This window comes from Mesocricetus auratus, unplaced genomic scaffold (genome assembly GCF_017639785.1).
Source record: "Mesocricetus auratus isolate SY011 unplaced genomic scaffold, BCM_Maur_2.0 Super-Scaffold_100676, whole genome shotgun sequence".
Taxonomy (NCBI): domain Eukaryota; kingdom Metazoa; phylum Chordata; class Mammalia; order Rodentia; family Cricetidae; genus Mesocricetus; species Mesocricetus auratus.
The window spans coordinates 27,500,034-27,520,758 of record NW_024429266.1 but is presented as its reverse complement, the minus strand read 5'-3'; the positions used below and the strand labels follow the sequence as shown (position 1 = coordinate 27,520,758).

The window sequence follows — 20,725 nt, the reverse complement described above, 5'->3', positions numbered from 1 at the left end:
TGAATATTTTTATTTATTTATTTTTTTTAATTTTATTTTCCAGTTTAACTTTAGATAAGAATCAAGGTTACTTCACAAGTCAGTTCCAGGTCCCTCTCCCATTCCCTCCCTTCCTCCCGTGCCCTCCCCTCCCCCCCCACGTTATCCTCTCATTTCTCCAGGGAGGGTGAGGCCCTCCATGGGGGTGTCCATAGTGTGTCATTTTATATAGGGCAGGGCCTAGACCCTTTCCCAAGAGTTCTGGGTGAGAGTGCACCTCACATTGTTCTATTGGAGTCGAAAGTCCGTGTGTATACTTGGGATGGGTACTGATCTGCTGCCCAAGGCTCAATAGATTCCCTAGGCCTCTTCACTGACACCCAGATTCAGGGGGTCTTGATCAGTCCCATGCTGGCTTCCCAGGCTAATGCCTGGGATTCAAGAGTTAACCTTTGTCTGGTCAGCTGTTTCTGGGGGTTAAACCAGCCCAGTCTTAATCCCTTTGATCATCAGTCCTCCCTCTCTGTTACTGGCTTTCTTGAGTTCAGCTCAGTACTTAACCAAGGGAGTCTGCCTCTTCTTCGATCAGCCACTAAATAAAGTTTCTGTTTCCCAGACTCTCTGGCCATAGGATTGTAGGCTGGCACTCCCCAGATCTATGTCTAAAATCCATATATGAGAGAGTACATGCCATGTTTCTCTTTTTGTGACTGGGTTACCTCACTCAGGATGGTTTCTTCTAGTGTCATCCATTTGCCTGCGAATCTCATGATTCCATTATTTTTTTCTGCTGAATAGTACTCCATTGTGTAGATGTACCACATTTTCTCTATCCACTCTTCAGGTGAGGGACATCTAGGTTGCTTCCACGTTCTGGCAATTACAAATAAAGCTGCTATGAACATAGTGGAACAGACCTCTTTGTTGTATGAATGGGCATCTTTTGGATATATGCCTAAGAGTGGAGTTGCTGGGTCTTGTGGTAGGTTTGTTCCCATTTTTCTGAGGAATCTCCACACTGATTTCCAAAGTGGCTGAACCAGTTGGCACTCCCACCAGCAATGGAGGAGTGTCCCCCTTTCACCACATCCTCTCCAGCATAAATTGTCATTGGTGTTTTTGATTTTAGCCATTCTGACAGGGGTGAGATGGTATCTGAGAGTTGTTTTGATTTGCATTTCCCGGATGGCTAAGGATGTTGAGCACTTTCTCAAGTGCCTCTCAGCCATTTTAGACTCCTCTATTGAAAACTCTCTATTTAGTTCTGCAGCCCACTTTTTAATAGGGTCCTTTGGTGTTTTGGAGACTTGCTTCTTGAGTTCTTTGTAAATTTTGGAGATCAACCCTCTGTCAGATGTGGGATTAGTGAATATTTTTCCCATTCTGTGGGCTGCCTTTTTGTCTTGCTGACTGTGTCCTTTGCCTTACAGAAGCTTCTCAGTTTCAGTAGGTCCCATTTATTAATTGTTGATCTTACTGCCTGTGCTACTGGTGTTATGTTCAAGAAGCTGTCTCCTGTACCAATTCGTTCAAGGGTACCACCCACTTTCTCTTCTAAGAGGTTCAGTGTGGCTGGATTTATGTTGAGGTCTTTGATCCATTTGGACTTAAGTTTTGTGCATGGCGATAGACATGGATCGATCTGCATTCTTCTACATGCCAGTCTCCAATTATGCCAGCACCATTTGTTGAAGATGCTTTCTTTATTCCATTGTATATTTTTAGCTTCTTTGTCAAAGATCAGATGTTCGTACGTGTGTGGGTTAATACCCGGGTTTTCAATTCGATTCCATTGGTCTACCTGTCTATTTTTGTGCCAATACCAAGCTGTTTTCAGGACTATAGCTCTATAATAGAGCTTGAGGTCAGGGATGGTGATGCCTCCGGACGTTGCCTTGTTGAACAGGGTTGTTTTGGCTATCCTGGGTCTTTTGTTTTTCCATACAAAATTGATTATTGTTCTTTCAAGGTCTGTGAAGAACTGTGCTGGGATTTTAATGGGGATTGCATTGAATCTGTAGATTGCTTTTGGCAGGATTGCCATTTTTACTACATTGATCCTACCTATCCAAGAGCATGGGAGATCTTTCCATTTTCTGAGGGCTTCTTTAATTTCTTTCTTTAAAGATTCAAAGTTCTTACGATACAGGTCTTTCACTTGTTTGGTTAGCGTTACCCCAAGGTATTTTATGTTGTTTGTGGCAATTGTAAAGGGTGATGTTTCTCTGATTTCTCTTTCAGCCCTTTTATCATCTGTATATAGTAGGGCTACTGATTTTCTTGAGTTGATCTTGTAGCCTGCCACTTTGCTGAAGGTGTTAATCAGCTGTAAGAGTTCCCTGGTAGAGTTCTTTGGGTCATTGATGTAAACTATCATATCGTCTGCAAACAGTGAAAGTTTGACCTCTTCCTTCCCAATTTGTATCCCCTTGATCCCCCTTTGTTGTCGTATGGCAATAGCTAGGACTTCAAGTACCATGTTGAAAAGGTATGGAGAGAGTGGACAGCCTTGTTTTGTTCCTGATTTTAGAGGAATTGCCTTGAGTTTCTGTCCATTTAGTTTGATGTTGGCTGTTGGTTTACTGTATATAGCTTTTATTATGTTTAAGTATGTCCCTGTTATCCCAGATCTCTCCAAGACCTTTATCATGAAGGGGTGTTGGATTTTGTCAAAGGCTTTTTCAGCATCTAGTGAGATGATCATGTGATTTTTGTTTTTCAGCTTGTTTATATGGTGGATTACGTTGATGGATTTTCGTATGTTGAACCATCCCTGCATTCCTGGGATGAAACCTACTTGATCGTGGTGAATGATTGTTTTGATGTGTTCTTGGATCCGATTTGCCAGTATTTTATTGAGTATTTTTGCATCAATGTTCATGAGGGATATTGGTCTGAAGTTCTCTTTCTTAGTTGTATCTTTGTGTGGCTTGGGGATCAAGGTTATTGAAGCCTCATAGAAAGAGTTTGGCAAAGACCCTTCTGCTTCTATTGTGTGGAACACTTTGAGAAGAATTGGTATAAGCTGTTCTTTGAATTTCTGGTAGAATTCTGCACTGAGGCCATCTGGACCTGGGCTTTTTTTGGTTGGGAGACTTTTGATGACAGCTTCTATTTCCATAGGGGTTATAGGTCTATTTAAATTGCTTATCTGTTCTTGATTTAGTTTTGGCAATTGATAGCTGTCCAGGAAGTCATCCATTTCCTTTAAATTTTCGAATTTTGTGGAGTACAGGGTTTCAAAGTATGACCTAATGATTCTCTGGATTTCCTCAGAGTCTGTTGTTATGTCCCCCTTTTCATTTCTAATTTTGTTAATTTGCGTGTTCACTCTCTGCTGTTTGGTAAGTTTGGACAAAGGTTTGTCTATCTTGTTGATTTTCTCAAAGAACCAACTCTTCGTTGCATTGATTCTTTGTATTGTTTTCCTGGTTTCTACTTTATTGATTTCAGCCCTCAATTTGATTATTTCCTGGCGTCTACTCCTCCTGGGGGAGTGTGCTTCTTTGTGTTCTAGAGCTTTCAGCTGTGATGTTAATTCTCTGGTATAACTGTTCTCCTGTTTCTTCATGTGAGCATTTAGCGCTATGAACTTCCCCCGTAGCACTGCTTTCAAAGTGTCCCATAGGTTTGGGTGTGTTGTGTCTTCATTCTCATTGAATTCGAGGAAGTCTTTAATTTCTTTTTTTATTTCCTCTTTGACCCAGGGATGGTGCAGTTGAGCATTATTCAATTTCCATGAGTTTGTAGGTTTTCTGCAATTTGTGTTGTTGTTGAATTCTAATTTTAAAGCATGGTGGTCTGATAAGATGCATGGAGTTATTCCAATTTTTTTGTAGCTGCTGAGGTTTGATGTGTTGCCAAGTATATGATCGATTTTTGAGAAGGTTCCATGTGGTGGTGAGAAGAAGGTATATTCTTTTTTATGTGGATGAAATGTTCTATAGATATCTGTTAATCCCAGTTGGGTCATTACTTCTATTAGCCCTTTTGCTTCTTTGTTGAGTTTCTGTTTGGTATTCCTGTCTAGTGGTGAGAGTGGTGTGTTGAAATCTCCCACTATAACTGTGTGGGGCTTTAGATGAGATTTAAGTTCTAATAATGTTTTTTAAACAAATGTGGATGCCTTTGTATTTGGGGCATAGATGTTCAGAATAGACACTTCCTCTTGGTGGGTTTCACCTGTGATGAGTATGTAATGACCTCCTTCATCTCTTTTGATTGATTTTATTTTAAAGTCTAGTTTGTTAGATATTAGGATTGCTACCCCGGCTTGTTTCTTGGGTCCATTCGATTGAAAAATTTTTTCCCAACCTTTAATTCTCAGGTAATGTCTGTCTTTAAGGGTGAGGTGTGTTTCCTGTATGCAGCAGAAGGAAGGGTTCTGTCTTCCAATCCAATCTGCTAGTCTGTGTCTTTTTATGGGTGAGTTAAGGCCATTAATATTGAGGGATATTAATGACCAATGATTGCTCATCCTTCTTCGATTTGCGATGGTTGTTGTTGGTGGAATTATGTGTGGAATTTCACCCCTTTGTTCTTTTGGCTGTTGGTAGAGAGAGATTCTCTAATGCTTATGTTTTTCTGGTTGTAGTTAGCTTCCTTGGGTTGGAGTTTTCCTTCCAAAATTTTCTGTAGGGCTGGGTTAGTGGACACATATTGCTTGAATCTAGTTTTGTCATGGAATATCTTGTTTTCTCCGTCTATAGTGATTGAGAGCTTTGCCGGGTATAGTAGTCTGGGCTGGCATCCGTGGTCTCTTAGTGTAGGTAGAATATCTATCCAGGACCTTCTGGCTTTCAGCGTTTCCATGGAGAAATCAGGTGTAATTCTGATAGGTCTGCCTTTATATGTTACTTGACCTTTTTCCTTAGCTGCTCTTAATATTCTTTCTTTATTCTGTATGTTTGGGGTCTTGATTATTATGTGGCGAGGGGATTTTTTTTTTGTGGTCCACTCTATTTGGTGTTCTGTAGGCTTCTTGTACCTTCATTGGCATGTCTTTCTTAAGGTTGGGAAAGTTTTCTTCTATGATTTTGTTGAATATGCCTTCTGCCCCTTTGAGCTGGATTTCTTCTCCTTCTTCTATACCTATTATTCTTAGGTTTGGTCTTTTCATGGTGTCCCATATTTCCTGGATGTTTTGTGTTAAGGATTTGTTGGATTTAAGGTTTTCTTTGGTTGATAAATCCATTTCTCCTAGCGTATCTTCAACACTTGAGATTCTCTCTTCCATCTCTTCTATTCTGTTGGTAATGCTTGTATTGGTAGTGCCTGTCTGTTTGTCCAGCTTTTCTATTTTCTGCCTTTCTTCAGATTGTGTTTTTTTTAATGACTCTATTTCAGTTTTCAACCCTTGCAGTGTTTGCATTGCTTCTTGCAATTTTCTGTTTATCTGTTCGTCCGTTTGTTGCCTTTTATGAATTTTTTGGTTTGTTCTTTCTTCCATTTCTTGCATTTTTTGGTTTGTTTTTTGTTCCATTTCTTGCATTTTGTGCTTTGTTTCTTCTTCCATTTCCTGCCTTTTTTGGTTTGTTTCTTCTTCCATTTTTTTCATTTTTTGCTTTGTTTTTTCTACCATTTCTTGCATTTTTTGCATTGTTTCTTCTTCCATTTCCTGCCTTTTTTGGTATGATTCTTCTTCCAATTCTTGCATTTTTTGCTTTGTTTTTTCTTCCATTTCTTGCATTTTTTGCTTCATTTCTTCTTCCATTTTCTGCCTTTTTTGGTTTGTTTTTTCTTCCAATTCTTGCATTTTTTGGTTTGTTTTTTCTTCCATTTCTTTGAGGGATTTTCCAATATCCTCTTTTAGGGCCTCTATCATTTTCATGAAAGTGCTTTTAAGGTCATTCTCTTCTGCTTCGTCCGCATTGGAATGTTGGGGTCTTGCTGGCGTGGAGTCTCTAGAATCTGGTGGTGTCATATTTGTTTTTCTGTTGCTGACTGTGTTTTTGTATTGTCTCTTTCCCATCTCTTCTTCTAGTGGGTACAGAAAGAGCCCCTTACTGGTCTGGGGACCAGCGTTCCCTTTTGGTGGGTGCTAGCAAGTCCAATAATCTGGTGGTTCTTCTATTCCTTGTCCGAATGCTGGTCCCGTGGGTGGAGAAGAAGAACAGGAATCTGGGGCGCTTATCCTCTTACCTGGTCCCCTGGACCCTATGCTGGGTCCTGTTGTACTTGATCCTGAACAGCTACTCCCCTGGTCTCCCTGGGTCCTCTGGTTTCCTGGTTTCGTTGGTGGGAGAGAAGACCTGGGGTCTGGGTGCTTGGCTCCCGCCGGGATTGGGAGCTCTGTGCAGTTCCCAGGGGATCTGCAGGCACTGGAGCACAGGCCGGGAAGCCGGCCTGTTTACCTGATGCTGCTGGAAGAACCACCGCTTCGCTGGTCTCCCAGCCTCCTCTTCTTTCCTGGTCTCGTTGGTGTGAGCGAAGATCCGGAGTCTGGGGTGCTTGGCTCCCGCAGGGATTGGGAGCTCTGTGCAGGTCCCAGGGGATCTGCAGGCACTGGAGCACAGGCCGGGAAGCTGGCCTGTTTACCTGATGCTGCTGGAAGAACCGCCGCTTCGCTGGACTCTATTGGTGAATATTTAATGTGAAGTAGTGTAATGGCTAGGTTTTAAGGAAGTTTTTCTATGTATATATCAATTCTCCCCTCAGAGGAACAACTAAAGATCTGATGCCCATCACTATATTTCCTATTTCAAATAGGTATAATGCACTACATATATAATCTTTTTGAAACTTAACCATGTTGTTTTTTATGTTAAGAGTGTTACATTGTATTGCTGAATGCTATTGAAAGACCCCTACCCAGGACCCCCTAGGAAAAGAAAAGCAAGGCCAGGCCGTTGCCTAATGAAAGAAACCCAGACCAGGTGTCTCACCCTCAAAACAGGATGTCTGTGATCACTATAGCAGTCATGGGACCCGGATAATAATTGCTGAAGCATGCTGGGAACTTTCATATGACAATACTAGAAAACCTAGTCCTTGGCAACTACCCTGGCCCCCAATTGTGTCTGATCACTATAGCAATCATGGGACCCGGATAATAATTACTGAAGCGTGCTGGGAACTTTCATATGACAATACCAGGACACCTAGTCCTTGGCAACTACCCTTGCCCCCAGTTGTGTCTATGATCACCATAGTAGTCATGAGACCAGGATAATAATTGCTGAAGTATGCCTGGGTCTTTCATAAAGTAATACCAGGAAACTTAGTCCGTGGGAACTACCCCTGCCCCCAAGATGAGCCAATGAAATGCCTGTTACTTATGTAACCATTGAAACTCTATAAATATTGTACTCCCTGAAAGCCCGGTATGCTCTGCACCCGAGTTGCAGTAGCATCCACAGGCGCCTGTGTACTCAATAAATCACCTCTTGCATTTGCAGCCAGTGGTCTGGCCCCGGTTCTTGGGCAAAGGGTTCGGTTCAGTGCCCGGCGCTTTGATGCCGAGGTTTTTCACTATTATACAACATAAGCATGTCATAGTATGTTTACCATTCTCCTGTTTCTAGATTTGGATCCCTGTTTTTTTTAATATAACATTTTTATTCATTCTTTGAAAATTTCATACATGCACATAATATATTTTGATCCTATTTACCCTGACTACTTTCCCAAGTCCTTCCAGATCCACTTTAACTCCATCCCAGCTCTACGTCATCTTTTTTTTTTCAATTTATAACATACTGAGTCCAATTTGTGCTGTTTATATACTCAAGGGTGTGGGGCCATCCCAGGAGCATGGTCAGTTTACCAGGGACAACACCCTTAAAAACTGACTTTCCTTCCCTAAGAAGCCATCAAAGGTCAATTGTTCCTTGGTTAGGGTTGGGACTCCTGAAACCTTTCGTCCTCTACACTAGAATGTTCTTTGACTTGATCACAACAACCACGGCTGCTGTGATTCAGTGAGTGCAGTCATGTTTGAAAACACAGTGTCTTCAAACCTCTGGCTCTTACAATTTGTTCATACCCTCTTCTGTGATGGTCTTTCAAGAAGGAATATAGTTGTTCCATTTTTGGATGAGTACTCCACAGACACTTTTTACTCTGTTCTTTGACCAATTGTGAGTTTCTGCCTTAACTGCCATCTACTGCACAAAGAAACTTCTCTGATGAGCCCAGAGAGAATTTTGATACAATATCAATTTAGCAAAATAATAGTAGTAGGTTCACCCCTAGAATCTATAAGTTACCCAACCATTGGTTCTTGATAAGATTTACTGTATCAGGTATGTATTTCCTCCTGTGGCTCTTGCCTGAAACCCAATCAGAAAGTTATTGGTTACTTCTAGAAATTCTGTGCCACTATTCCACCCATAGGTATATCTTGCCGGGACAATCGTTTTCCAGGCTTACAGGGCAGCAGCTGGGAAATATGGAAGTCCGTTTTGTTGCTGTTTGTTTGTTTGTTTGTTTGTTTTAAATTAAGGAGAGATGGTTTAGCTGTTAAGAGCATTTGCTGCTGTTGCAGAAGACCGGAGTTCAGTTCTTTGTATATACAGGCAAAACACATACAAAAACTAAAATAAAATATTTAAAGGTTTAAAGATATCATTATATTTATTGTACATGTCTGTACAATGTCTGTACTGTATGTCTGTACATGTGGAAGTCAGATGATAGCCTGCCTCTGGGAGTCTTGAGACTTGGCAGCAAGTCCCTTTGCCCACTGAGACATCTTGTTGTTTGTTTTGGGGTTTGGATATAAATAAATCTACAATGAACACTTACATATAAGGACTTTTTTTTTTTTTTTTTTTTTTTGGTTTTTCGAGACAGGGTTTCTCTGTGGCTTTGGAGGCTGTCCTGGAACTAGCTCTTGTAGACCAGGCTGGTCTCGAACTCACAAAGATCCGCCTGTCTCTGCCTCCCAAGTGCTGGGATTAAAGGCGCGCGCCACCAATGCCCGTTTTTTTTTTTTTTTTTTTTGGTTTTTTACGAGACAGGGTTTCTCTGTATTGTTTTGGAGGCTGTCGGTCCAGCCCGGCCTCGAACTCACAGAGATCTGCCAGCCTCTGCCTCCTGAGTGCTGGGATTAAAGGCATGCGCCACCACCACCCGACATACAAGGACTTTTATAGACAATTCATTTTTTTCTTGGATGAATAGCTAGGCATAGATTTGTTATATTATGAACTATATCTATGTTTTAGCTTTTTAAGAAACTGCTAAGATGTTTATTAAAGTAGTTGTACTAGGAATTGAGAGATGGCTCAGCAAATAAAAGCACTTGCTGTGTAAGCATGAGGGCTTGAGTTCAAATCTCCAGAATTCACATAAAAAGCTGGCTGTGGCCAAGCATTGGTGGTGCACGCCTTTAATCCCAGCACTCAGGAGGCAGAGGCTGGTGGATCTCTGTGAGTTTAAGGCCAGCTTGGTCTACAGAGTGAGTTTTAGGACAATACAGAGAAACCATGTGTAAGCGTTTCAGGATGGGTCTGGACAGGATGGAACAGGAGTGGGTCAGGTATTCTGGCACTCGGGAGCCAAGGGATTCTTGGGGGTGGGAAAGTTTTTCCAGAGTAGGGATTGGTCCGATTTCAGTGCTGAGCTCAGATTGGCTAGAGCTCTGCTCCTGGATTGGTTACTTTTTTACACAGGATTAGGGTCAGATTTGGCTCTGGTTTCAGGGCCAAAGTGTGTTTTTTCTCTGGTCCTTTTTAGCCTTTTGGCTCCAATTTTAGGGCCAGGGTGCCTTTCTTTCACTGACTCTGATTCCAGAGATACAATGTGTTCGTTTGGCAGTGGTTTTAGGGTATGTTTCTTTGACTGGTCCCTTTTCCCTACACCATGTCTCGAACCCCCCCCCCCAAAAAAAGTTGTCTGTGGGTCCCATCGTCCTTTGCACACTACCGTCCCTTCATTCTTACTTGGCTCTCAAGGTAACCGCCATCTCTTTTGAGGCATCAGGTGTGCTTGCCCTCCTGCCTCTAGCAAAGCCTGAGATTCTCAAAAGGAGGACCGAGGAGCTCATCCGGCAGCAGTCAAACTGACATTTCCGAATTAGTCAAAACTGGCTGACACCCAGAGTACAGACAACAGGGTGAGGACAAGATTCAGGAGCCAGATCCTGATGCCCAACATCGGTTATGGGAGCAGCAAAAAAAAAAACCAAGTACGTGCTGCCCAGTGGCTTCCGGAAGCTTATAGTCCACCGTGTCATGGAGCCGGAAGTGCTGCTGATGTGCAGCCAAACTTACTGCGCTGTGATCACTCACAAGAACCACAAAGCCATCCTAGAAAGAACAGTGCAGCTGGTCATCAGTGTCACTAATCCCAAAGCCAGGCTGCACAGTGAAGAAAATGAGTAGATGGCTCATGTGTATGTTTTATTTGTGTAGAAATAAAACCACAAAAATAGGGGTAGGGGCGGGGAAGCTGGGTGAGGTCTTGCTTGCCTATAACCCCAATGCCACAGTGTAAACAGAAGTGGTGACAGGATAACAGAGGATTGCTGGTTGTCAGCCTAACTGCAGGGTCAATGAGAGAGTGAGAGTCTCTGTGTTTTTTTTTTTGTTTTGTTTTGTTTTGTTTTTTTTGGTTTTTCGAGACAGGGTTTCTCTGTATTGTTTTGGAGGCTGTCCTGGAACTAGCTCTGTAGACCAGGCTGGCCTGGAACTCACAGAGACCCGCCTGCCTCTGCCTCCCAAGTGCTGGGATTAAAGGCGTGCACCACCAACGCCCAGCTCTGTCTTAAGAGAATAAGTTGGAGAGTAATAAAACCGGATAGCCAACATCTTCGGGCATCCACAAATACACAGATGTGTATGTCCTTGCATACAAATGTGCACATGTGCCATACTCACACAAAATCAGTATTTATACTGATTTGCACACTGGTCAGGGTGCAGTTTATTCGATCTCCTCTCCAGTATTCAATGCTTTAAATATCTTTACTTTTGACACTTGAGTGGACATATAGCAACACTCCATTTTAATGTTACATCATCCTCAAAATGATGTCACATTTTCTATCATTGATCACCAATGAGGATGAATAATATCCTGATTATTAATCTAAATCTCTTCATAATGAAAATTTCCATATACTTTTTTAAGTTAAACAAATATACTTGTGTTAGTCAGGGTTCTCTAAAGAAACAGAACTGACTATATATGGGACTCATTAGGTAAATATGTATCTATATGGGATTTATTAGGTGGATTTACAGGCTGTGGTCCAGGTAGTCCAACAAAGGGCGTTTCACAAATAAAGGTTGACAGTTGTTTAGTCTCCAAGGCTGGATGTCTCAACAGAACCACTCTGGTGCTGGAGTCCCAGAAGGTTCCTGGAGAGCTGCTGGTCTTCAGTCTATTTTGAATCCCAAGGAAGTTAGTCCTAATATGGGCAAAAGAGTGACTAAGCAACAGGATAGACAGACTTGCCCGTGGCAGTGAGGGCAAGCAGGCAAAAAGCACATACTTCACTCTTCCATGTGGTTTATGTGGATTGCCATCAGAAGGCATAGCCCAGGTTTAGGCTGGGTCTCCCCATCTCAAATAATCTGATTAGGTAACACCTTCCCAGGCACACTGACACCTGAGGTTGTAGTTGATTCTACATGTCATCAAGCTGACAACTAAGTCATTACAACCTCCCTAAACGTCTTCTAAGATTGTTTGAACTGTAGTTTTAGATTCTATTAGCCCAATGTGACTTATATAAGTCCTGCTTTCTTTCTTTTCAAATTTACTATATATTGGTAGGGAAAGAATACAAGTTGAATGCTCCCCTTAAATTTCCATTTCATTATTTAACAAGTAAGGTCAGATGGGTGAAGGGAACTTTGGTTATGGGAGTAGTGTACGATGCAAGCAGTGTAGAAGAATATGACTAGAACTATTCTAGTTCAAAGATTTTTTTGGGGGGGTGTTTTCGAGACAGGGTTTCTCTGTGACTTTGGAGACTGTCCACTAGCTCTTGTAAATCAGGCTGGTCTTGAACTCACAGAGATCCACCTGCCTCTGCCTCTCGAGTGCTGGGTTTAAAGGTGGGCACCACCACAGCCCGGCTTAGTTCAAAGATCTTAACTCACTTTGTTTTTTAACTTTAGGATAGAGCAAATTTCCACTCCATTAAAAACAAAACAAAACGGTTCTGATGGATTGAGTAAAAGGAGAGGTTGTTTTATGATCAAAGAAAGGCTGAAAAAGCATCAAAGAACAAGCGGTTTGGTCATTTCAGAGTTACTTTCTTGTCAGGCGGGTGATAGACAATACAGAAATAGTGGATGGGGTCAACATGGGGCTACTTCAGGTTGTCCTTTCTAAATGTGAAAGCAAAGAATGGTCTGAGGAATTAGCTCTTTATCTCTTCTGATTTCTCAGTAGGTTGGTACATTAACTTAGTTAATGTGGCTTGGTGACAACATAACTTTACTGTAAGTACCTTTTGATCTTGGGCCTGATCTTTTGGTGAATGCAGGAGATTAAACCAAGACAATGCCTTTTATAACTCACATTTAAAAAATACAGCACATGTTTAACTCTTTTTTTTTTAATGGAGGGTCTATGCCATAACCTGTCACTGTTATGGCACTGTTAACTCAGGGTCTAATGTGGACAATGAACCTTGACAGTCTGTGAGTCTTTAGAAAGTGGGTTTGAGAGACACTTGAGAAAAACAGTACGCATACTTATTGTATACTTATTTTCTTTGTCTTTCTCCATTACTCAGATGTCTCTCTCTCTCTCTCTCTCTCTCTCTCTCTCTCTCTCTCTCTCTCTCTCTCTCTCTCTGTGTGTGTGTGTGTTTGTATGTGTGTGAGAGATACAGAGAGGGAGATTTTTATTGTAAACTGTCTTCAAACATTTCTGCAGAGTCACAGAACAAACAGAACACAATTCACAAAAAATTTAAAAACAAAAAGGCTGAACAAATCTGGTTCTCCAGCAGGAGCAACCCAGCTGGGGACAGATACTCAGGTACAGGGAATTTAAGAGCTCCATTTGGTGCGGAGGTAATCACAGCTGAAGAGCCAAAGCCACCTGAGGGTGTGTGTGTGTGTGTGTGTGTGTGTGTGTGTGTGTGTGTGTGTGTGTGTGTATCCTGGGATCCTGAGACTCATGACAATGACGATTTAAAGAACAAACACAGTAGGACACTGAGACAATAGCTATGGGGTAGATAGACTAAAAGAACAGGGACAGGTCGGATTAAAATAAAGGAAACATTGACAGAAGAAACAATGGCATCAGTGAGTGTTTGATGTAGGAGAGATACTCATAGGACCTGGAGACAACACAAGGAGAGGCTGAGACCAGCTAGAGAAGGCATGGGAACCATGTCATTTACCCATAAGGAAGATGCTGGAAGGTGGGCCAGACTTTATGCAAAGGTACTTAGGACATTCTAGAGCAGGGGGGCAGTAAGATATAAGCCAATGTGTCATCACTGTTGACTCAGTAATAGTTCAGTGTCTAGGATCTAAGGGACCCCAGACCCGTGGGATGGAACTTGGGATAGTCATGGGGAACTGTTCTGTGTCCTTCACCATCACCGTCTCTCTGTGAAGCAGGGACAATGTCATCAAGTGTCCGACATATCAGATTTCCAATACTTCTCTTCACATCTGCACACTTTCCTGCAGCTTGTCCTCTTTCAGAAAATAAAATGTAAACACAGAAGGAGAACTTCGGTTGTTATTCCTTTTAGACTGGAATATTCTTCCTTTTATGACTATCCTAAGCACAGAGCACAGATCTGACCTATACTAGGGCCATTGAAATTTAGTATTTTGAGGGCAGTTTCCAATTTTATAAACTATTACTGTGTGCGTTATCATGGGCGACCTAGGGCCTTATTTTATAGCTAAGGAAACTGAAAATATTTTAAAAAGTGGATAATGGGGGCTGGAGAGATGGCTCAGAGGTTAAGAGCACTGACTGCTCTTCCAGGGGTTCTGAGTTCAATTCCCAGTAACCACATGGTGGCTCACAACCATCTGTAATAAGATCTGGTGCCTCTTCTGGCGTGCAGACATACATGGAGGCAGGATGTTGTATTCATAATAAATAAATAAATCTTTTAAAAAAAAGTGGATGTTACGATGTTGACCAAATTGCAAAGGTAGAAAAGTGAAGAAATATTTTTTCATTTAAAAAGAAAACAGAAATAAAACCCCCACAAACCCAAAACAGCAACAGAATAATTAAGAAGTAGAGGTATGTTTTAGCAATAGACTACTTACATAGCTGGGTTTAATTCCAAGAGCTGCAAAAATAAAAGAGCTAAAAACCATCAAATTGAGCCAGGCGGTGGTGGTGCATGCGTTTAATCCCAGCACTGGGGCGGATCTCTGTGAGTTCCAGGCCTGTCTGGTCTACAGAGCGAGTCCCAGGACAGCTTTTAAAACAATACAGAGAAACCCTGTCTCGAAAAACAAAACAAAACAAAACAAAAAGTCAAATTGAAAGAAAGAAAATATTTCTACAGTTATATGCTAACTTAATTTGTTAATTTTTCCTATTATTTTTCTTTTCTTATTTTTTTTTTGACAGGCTGTCACTATATTGCCTTGGCTAGCCTAGAACTTACTATGTGGACCAGGATGGCCTCTCAAACTTACAAAGATTCACCTGTCTGTGCCTCAGGAGAGCAGATTAATAGCGTGTGCCACCATGCCTGGCTGGTTTGATTTTCAACTGTACAAATCCAGAGAATCTGAGGCATATTTTTTTATGGGAGGTTAGCTTTCCCAGAGTACTTTTTGAAGTTTCTCTGACAATTTTGAAGATAATAATTAAAATACCACCATCACCATTCCACATTCTACCTGACTTACTACAAATCCCAAGGAATACAATGGCAATATCGCTGAGTTCTCCTTGCATGTGAGGTACTGTGGGAGGCACCTGTCCTGTCTTGCCTCATCTGCTTCCTTCAAAGATCCTGGAAGGACTGTAGTTGTCAATTCCACATTACAAAATGAACAAAGCAGATCTACGAAGAGCGATTATGACCTTACTCAAATACGTAAGCCTGAGATGTAAGAGCTGGGCCTCAAATCCAGGTTCTCATGGGACACCAGGTGTGACACCTTTCTCTTGTTTCCTAGGAAGGTCCTGGGCACTCTTCAAGTGGCGGGGGGTGTCCTGCTGTTGAGTGTCTTCTTCATATCCAGTGAGTGGCAACCCTGAGCGGCTGGCCAGCACCCAATCCTCAGGGAAAGATGATTACTGATTGGTTTTTTGTCCCTTTCTCTTTGTCAACAGAAGTTAATGCCAATGGAAGAACATAGTTTTTTCATAGAGATGCCAATAAAGCCACTGTAGGAAGATAGCTGCAATAATCTCTGTGTGGGACATGGCATATGAAATATTTCAAACAATGAGCAGTGCGGAGGCCCCTGAGTCACAGACTTACCCCTGAAGAGATTTCCCATTCCTAGGAGAGACGGTGAAGCAGAGGAGGAGGGCAGGCAGGTTCCTGACAGCTGTAAAGCAAGGCTGCCCGGAAGTTACCGCTCCTGACTTAATCTTAGCCTAGTAAGAGAAGCCAGCTGGTCCTTGGACAGAGTTTGGGAAGGAAAATTCTATGAAGTTGTGTGAAAGCCCAAACCTGCAAGAGGCTGAAGAAAAACAATTAAATGAACAGATTCAAGACCAGAGATCAATTGGCTGATGCCTTAAGTAACCCAGCCACTCTGTGCCTCAAACTCCTCCATTGAAAGGAGAGCAGTGTACAGGTAGAAGCCTGCTTTGGGAGATTATTTGCAACGATTGCAAGATCATTTTGTAAGGCGTTTAGCAAAGTGAAAGCTAAGTTCCTGTCAATGATAAACTCCTGGGTAAGACTCTGGTAGGAGTCAATTTGTGCAGCAGAAGCTGTTGGCTACAGAGCGGGACATTGCTCCATTACAGGAAGTTGTATTAGTGAGCAAGTCTTCATGCAGGTGAGTTCACAGCCGACTGAGTTATGTATTATTGTCTGTGTTTTATAAGCACACCTGTGGAAATAGAGTTAATCCCTCCAAGGACAGGTGGGGATATCTTAACTCTGGCCTTTCTGAATAGCAAGAGATTCCACCACACCCGAGTAGCTGTTTGCAATTTCTGATCCCAAACTGGGTCCGTTTTCTTTTAAAGTTGTAACAAGACTGAACAGCATGGAAAACCTTTATTCTTGGCCCCAAATAGGAGCAGAAAGAGAAGAGCTTGCAGAGTAACTTCCTCTATCTGTTTGGGGTTGGGCCGTTTCAGACGTCAGGTAACAGACCCTCTGAGGCAAGGGACAGGCTATGAGGGAAAAGAATACTCACGTCTCTTCTGTGAAAGGACAAAGAATCCCAGGTGTCCTGACAGTGGCCAGTTTGTTCTGCTCTTTGCTCTCTTTGTAGCTCTTCCCAGTCATCTTCACGGCAGCTGTTAACCTCAGTGCCCTAGGATGGGGAGGACATTTGGCATGTAAATGACATTGTAATGTTACTTTTACTCTGAGAGCCATTTAGGTCTAACTGACATTGGCCTAGGTAGAGCTAAAGCTAGGACATTGGGCCGTTGGAGACTGGGGCAGGGTAGCTTAGTGTACTAGGTCCTTGCTTTCCAGACTTAAGGCAGTATGTATTTTCATGGTAGCATAGCATGGCATCACTCTGCTAATGCAGCTTCCCCAGTATAAGATATAAGGAAGCTACTCTGTATGAGAACAAAAACTTCAAATGCTTTACAATGTCCAGTCCATTTGTATTTGTCATATTTGGAGAAAATACTCCATTATTTATTCTGTCTTGATGATAAGTTAAAAGCTCTGTACATAATTTACCTTCTATCATAACTAAGAAAACTATAACTATGACTATGTAGTCTTTGACTCCATCAAAGACCCCAAAAGGATATATTACCTTAGTAGACAGGAAGCACAGAGCAAGTTACTTCCAAAATTAAAAGAAACAACAGAAACAGCTGGCTACCTGGACAGTTATTCAAGTTTCCTCTGCGACACTGGGGCAAAGGAAAATAAAACCTTCTCACTGAAGCCAATTTATCGTTTTCTTGTTTTGCTCGATAATAACCAAGAGTAAGAAACTAAAAATAAACCCAAATCCTATCATCTATGAAATATATTTATTTCTTTTGCAGTTCTTCATTTTTCATTTGTACCCCTGAGTCACTGTGAGCTTGTATTGTCTATATGAGTGTTTTTGTGATGCCATCACCAGAATATCTGAGGGAGATGATATAAAGGAGTAAGTGTTTGGGCTCTCAAGGAGTACCAGTCCAAGATAGATGAGGAAGTCAGCATGGATCCCTCTGCTGTGGCAGGATCATGAAGCCGCAGCTGTTCACATGGTGATGGAAACAGAGGGTAGGCGGCAGCCAGGGGTGGGAATAGCTTTAAGGCTGTCTTTAGTGCTCCACTTCTGCCAGCCTCATTGTATTTCCTACAGGCTTCACAGCCCTTTGAAATAGCTGGAACCAACTGCTCGGAACCTGAGGTGGTGGGGCACAGCCCAGATTCATCCATAGCAAGGAATGAAATCAAGGCAGAGTTGCCTCTTCCTGCCTAAGGATGCCTATTTACTTTAGCATAATGGGTGGACAGGCTCTTTCTTCTGTTGAATCTGTTTGTACACACACACACACACACACACACACACACACACACCTGTGATGAGCATGGTGACACATGCCTGTAATCCTAGCACTAGGGGGTTCTAAGGCAGGAGAATGGAGAGCTTACAGACAGCATAAACTGCATAGTGAACATAGGAATCCAGGCTTAGCCTGGGTTACATAGGGAGTCGCTGTGTAAGGGGGAGGGACCCTAAAATATTACATATATGGCATAATTGTGTGGGTCTGTTTCTAGACTCCCCATTCTGCTCCACCAGTGTGTGCATCTATCCCATTGCCAGCACCATTTACTTAGGTTCTCTTTGATTATCTTTCATCATTGTGTACTTTTCCACACTGGTCATGTTTTGTTAGTGTTACACCTGAGTCTATCTGTCTGCCTGTCTTTCTTCCTTCCTTCCTTTCTTTTTTACAATTGTAAATGATTTTCTACCCTTAAGTTTCAGCACCCACTTATTACTGCTGGTAAATAGAAATAAAATACATTTTTGTGTACCTGTATCAAAATTTGAGACCTTGCTGAAAAAATACATGGACATGAAATTTGCCCACCTAGAGTTCAGCATTGCTGGACTGATAACTTTCCTGTTGGCTTTACGGGCGCTGTAACGATACACGACACACAATTACTGAAAATAAGGCTAAGTATTTTATATAGAAAATTACTCACAAGATACCAAACCCCGAGAAGCCCAGCAGATCTCAGCTAGCGACTGGACCGGAAGCCGAACTCCAGGAAAAGAGAGCGAGACTTCCTGTGCGCTGTCTTTTATGCCTTCCCCCGTAACGCCCCTAGCCATGCCCAAAAGTGGGCTTGGCTAGTGACGTAGTTCCGCCTACGTATGTATACGTCTTTACGTCCAGCCGTATACGTCTTTAGTCCTGCCTAAAGTGGGTGTGGTTAGCGGTGTGGTAAACCGCCCTTTTATTACCTCATCTGTATGCGCCTCTAGTAAGTCACATGTTTAATGGCAGCATCAGACTTCCTCCTACAATTCCCCTTTTAGTCTAAAAAAGGACAACTAACTTGTGTCCATGAACAAAATGTATCAAACATCTATTCTATCTAAACCTAAACTTATCTTAAAGAAACACCCAAATATGAACACCTCCTTCCAATCCCAACTCTAAAATAATGGAAAACTAACACTAACAGGTGTAAACTTATAATATCAATAGTAGGGAGAGGGGGCGTGGAATTCTCAAAACTACTTCCTGCTGAGATGGGACGATGATAATCTCATGGGGACCTGTGAAAAGAAAATGTTAGTATAACAAAATCTGAGTAGATCAGACAGTCTCAGTATGGCAGGAGCTGCTTGATTGAAGTTCCTGACTGAGGTTCTAGTGTTGATTGAAGCTCTTATCTTGAAGCTCTGGTCAGATTGTAGAAGATGTGCTATTTCTGTTCCTTGGTCTGGAGTTGTGTCGAGTGATGTAGTTTCAAGCCAGTTTCAGGATAGTGCTTGTCAGGTGGAGTCAATGATGTGGGGCAATTCAGATGCCTCCAGTCGAATCAGGTGAAGTCAAGGAAGTGGATCCTCATTCTCTTTCGGAAGCAGTTGAAGATTGCTGTCAGGAAATCCCTTGTTCTCTGGAAAACTCGAACATTACTGTTAACAAAGAAATATTTTAACTTTCATATGTAAGCATACAGAAGAGGTGACAATAGGGAAGATGGAAAACCTGGAGGAAATTAGACTGTTCAGAAAAAGAAATCCATAGATAACAGTCCCTCATTTTATTTCTTCTGTCTTATATCAATGGCTCTTTGATATAATACAGAAATTCTGAATTGTATTTAAATAACATGCTTGGGTTTAGAGTAGGAGAGCCAATCCAACTCCAAAGCCAGTTTCAGTTAAATGAATGGGAACTGAGGTATGTGAAGAAATAAAGATAAAGGTGTACTATGAAAAAGCAATATAGAGAGATTTAGACTTTGATACCACACAGTGTGTGTTTGATGGTCCTCAGGGTAGCTATTCATTCTTCTACAGGAATCCATGTGTCCAGTATTCTTTGCTGAGTTTACCTGTGAGGACAAAAACAAAGCACTTCTCTTTCCTTTTAGGAGGTCACTTTACCCATTGTGGACTATGAATTTGTAGATGGGCTGTTATCTTCCTCCTCCTGAGATGTTTTCTGTTCTGATCGAATTTTAATTAATTTTGATGGAACCCAAACCTTTTCTTCTCCTGTGGAAACAAAAGCATAACCCCTTCCCCAACGTAACACATATCCTGGTTTCCAGACTGAGGTCATAACATCCTTAAAATACACCGGTTGGTTCAGTTCAGAAGTCTTCTCTGTAGTCCAGTGTCTTTCTGCTGCAGTTTGTCCTTTTTCATCAGCATTAAGAAAATTCAACGTTAGTAAAGCATTGTGTAACCTGTGTCTAGGTGTCTTTGTTTTCCCTGGCTGTTTATGAAGCATCTCCTTTAAGGTTCGGTTAGACCTTTCAATTATTGCTTGTCCTGTGGGATTGTAAGGTATACCAGTTACATGTTTTATATTATAATATTTGAAGAATTGTTCCAATTTACTGGAGACATATGCTGGACCATTGTCAGTTTTTATTGTTTTAGGTATACCCATAACAGCCATTACCTCTAAGAGGTGTGTAATAACAGAGTCAGCTTTTTCAGAGCTGAGGGCAGTAGCCCATTGGAAGCCTGAGAACGTGTCTATAGTATGGTGTACATATTTCAAACTGCCAAATTCTGGGAAGTGAAATACATCCATTTGCAAAAGTTCATTTCTGTGAACACCTTTAGGATTACAACCTGCTGGTAATGGAGTTTGATTGTACAATGAGCAACTGGGACAATTTCTTACTATTTCTTTGGCTTGTTGCCAGGTGATAGAAAAATCCTTCTTTAAACCTTTGCTGTTAACATGGTGTTTCTTATGAAATTCTGAAGCTTCCAACACATTACCTACTAATAAACGATCAATTTCATCATTGCCTTGTGCCAGAGGACCTGGCAGACCTGTATGGGATCTGATGTGTGTTATATATATAGGATGAGTCCTGTTTCTGATGATTTCCTGCAATTGTAAAAACAATGAGGTTAATTCTGTATTATCAGGAACAAATTCTGCAGTCTCAATGTGCAGGACAACTCTTTCTGCATACTGAGAATCCGTGACTATA

General features: G+C 41.7%; 1 long non-coding RNA gene and 1 pseudogene across 3 annotated transcripts; one reads left to right on the top strand and one right to left on the bottom strand.

The window, feature by feature from the left end:
• Positions 1 to 9,721: 9,721 nt before the first annotated feature.
• Positions 9,722 to 10,304, top strand: LOC101842502 (annotated as a pseudogene).
• Positions 10,305 to 11,130: 826 nt separating this feature from the next.
• LOC110341095 lies at positions 11,131 to 18,288 on the bottom strand. Of its 3 annotated transcripts, XR_002382985.2 has the most exons (5): positions 18,239 to 18,288; positions 16,254 to 16,373; positions 14,961 to 15,153; positions 14,184 to 14,362; positions 11,131 to 11,332 (listed from the first exon to the last, which is right to left on the bottom strand). It is a non-coding gene; the product is annotated as an uncharacterized LOC110341095 (long non-coding RNA). The 3 variants fall into 3 exon arrangements; XR_002382984.2 differs by lacking the exon at positions 14,961 to 15,153; XR_002382986.2 differs by lacking the exons at positions 11,131 to 11,332; positions 14,961 to 15,153 and adding an exon at positions 12,055 to 13,591.
• Positions 18,289 to 20,725: the final 2,437 nt, after the last annotated feature.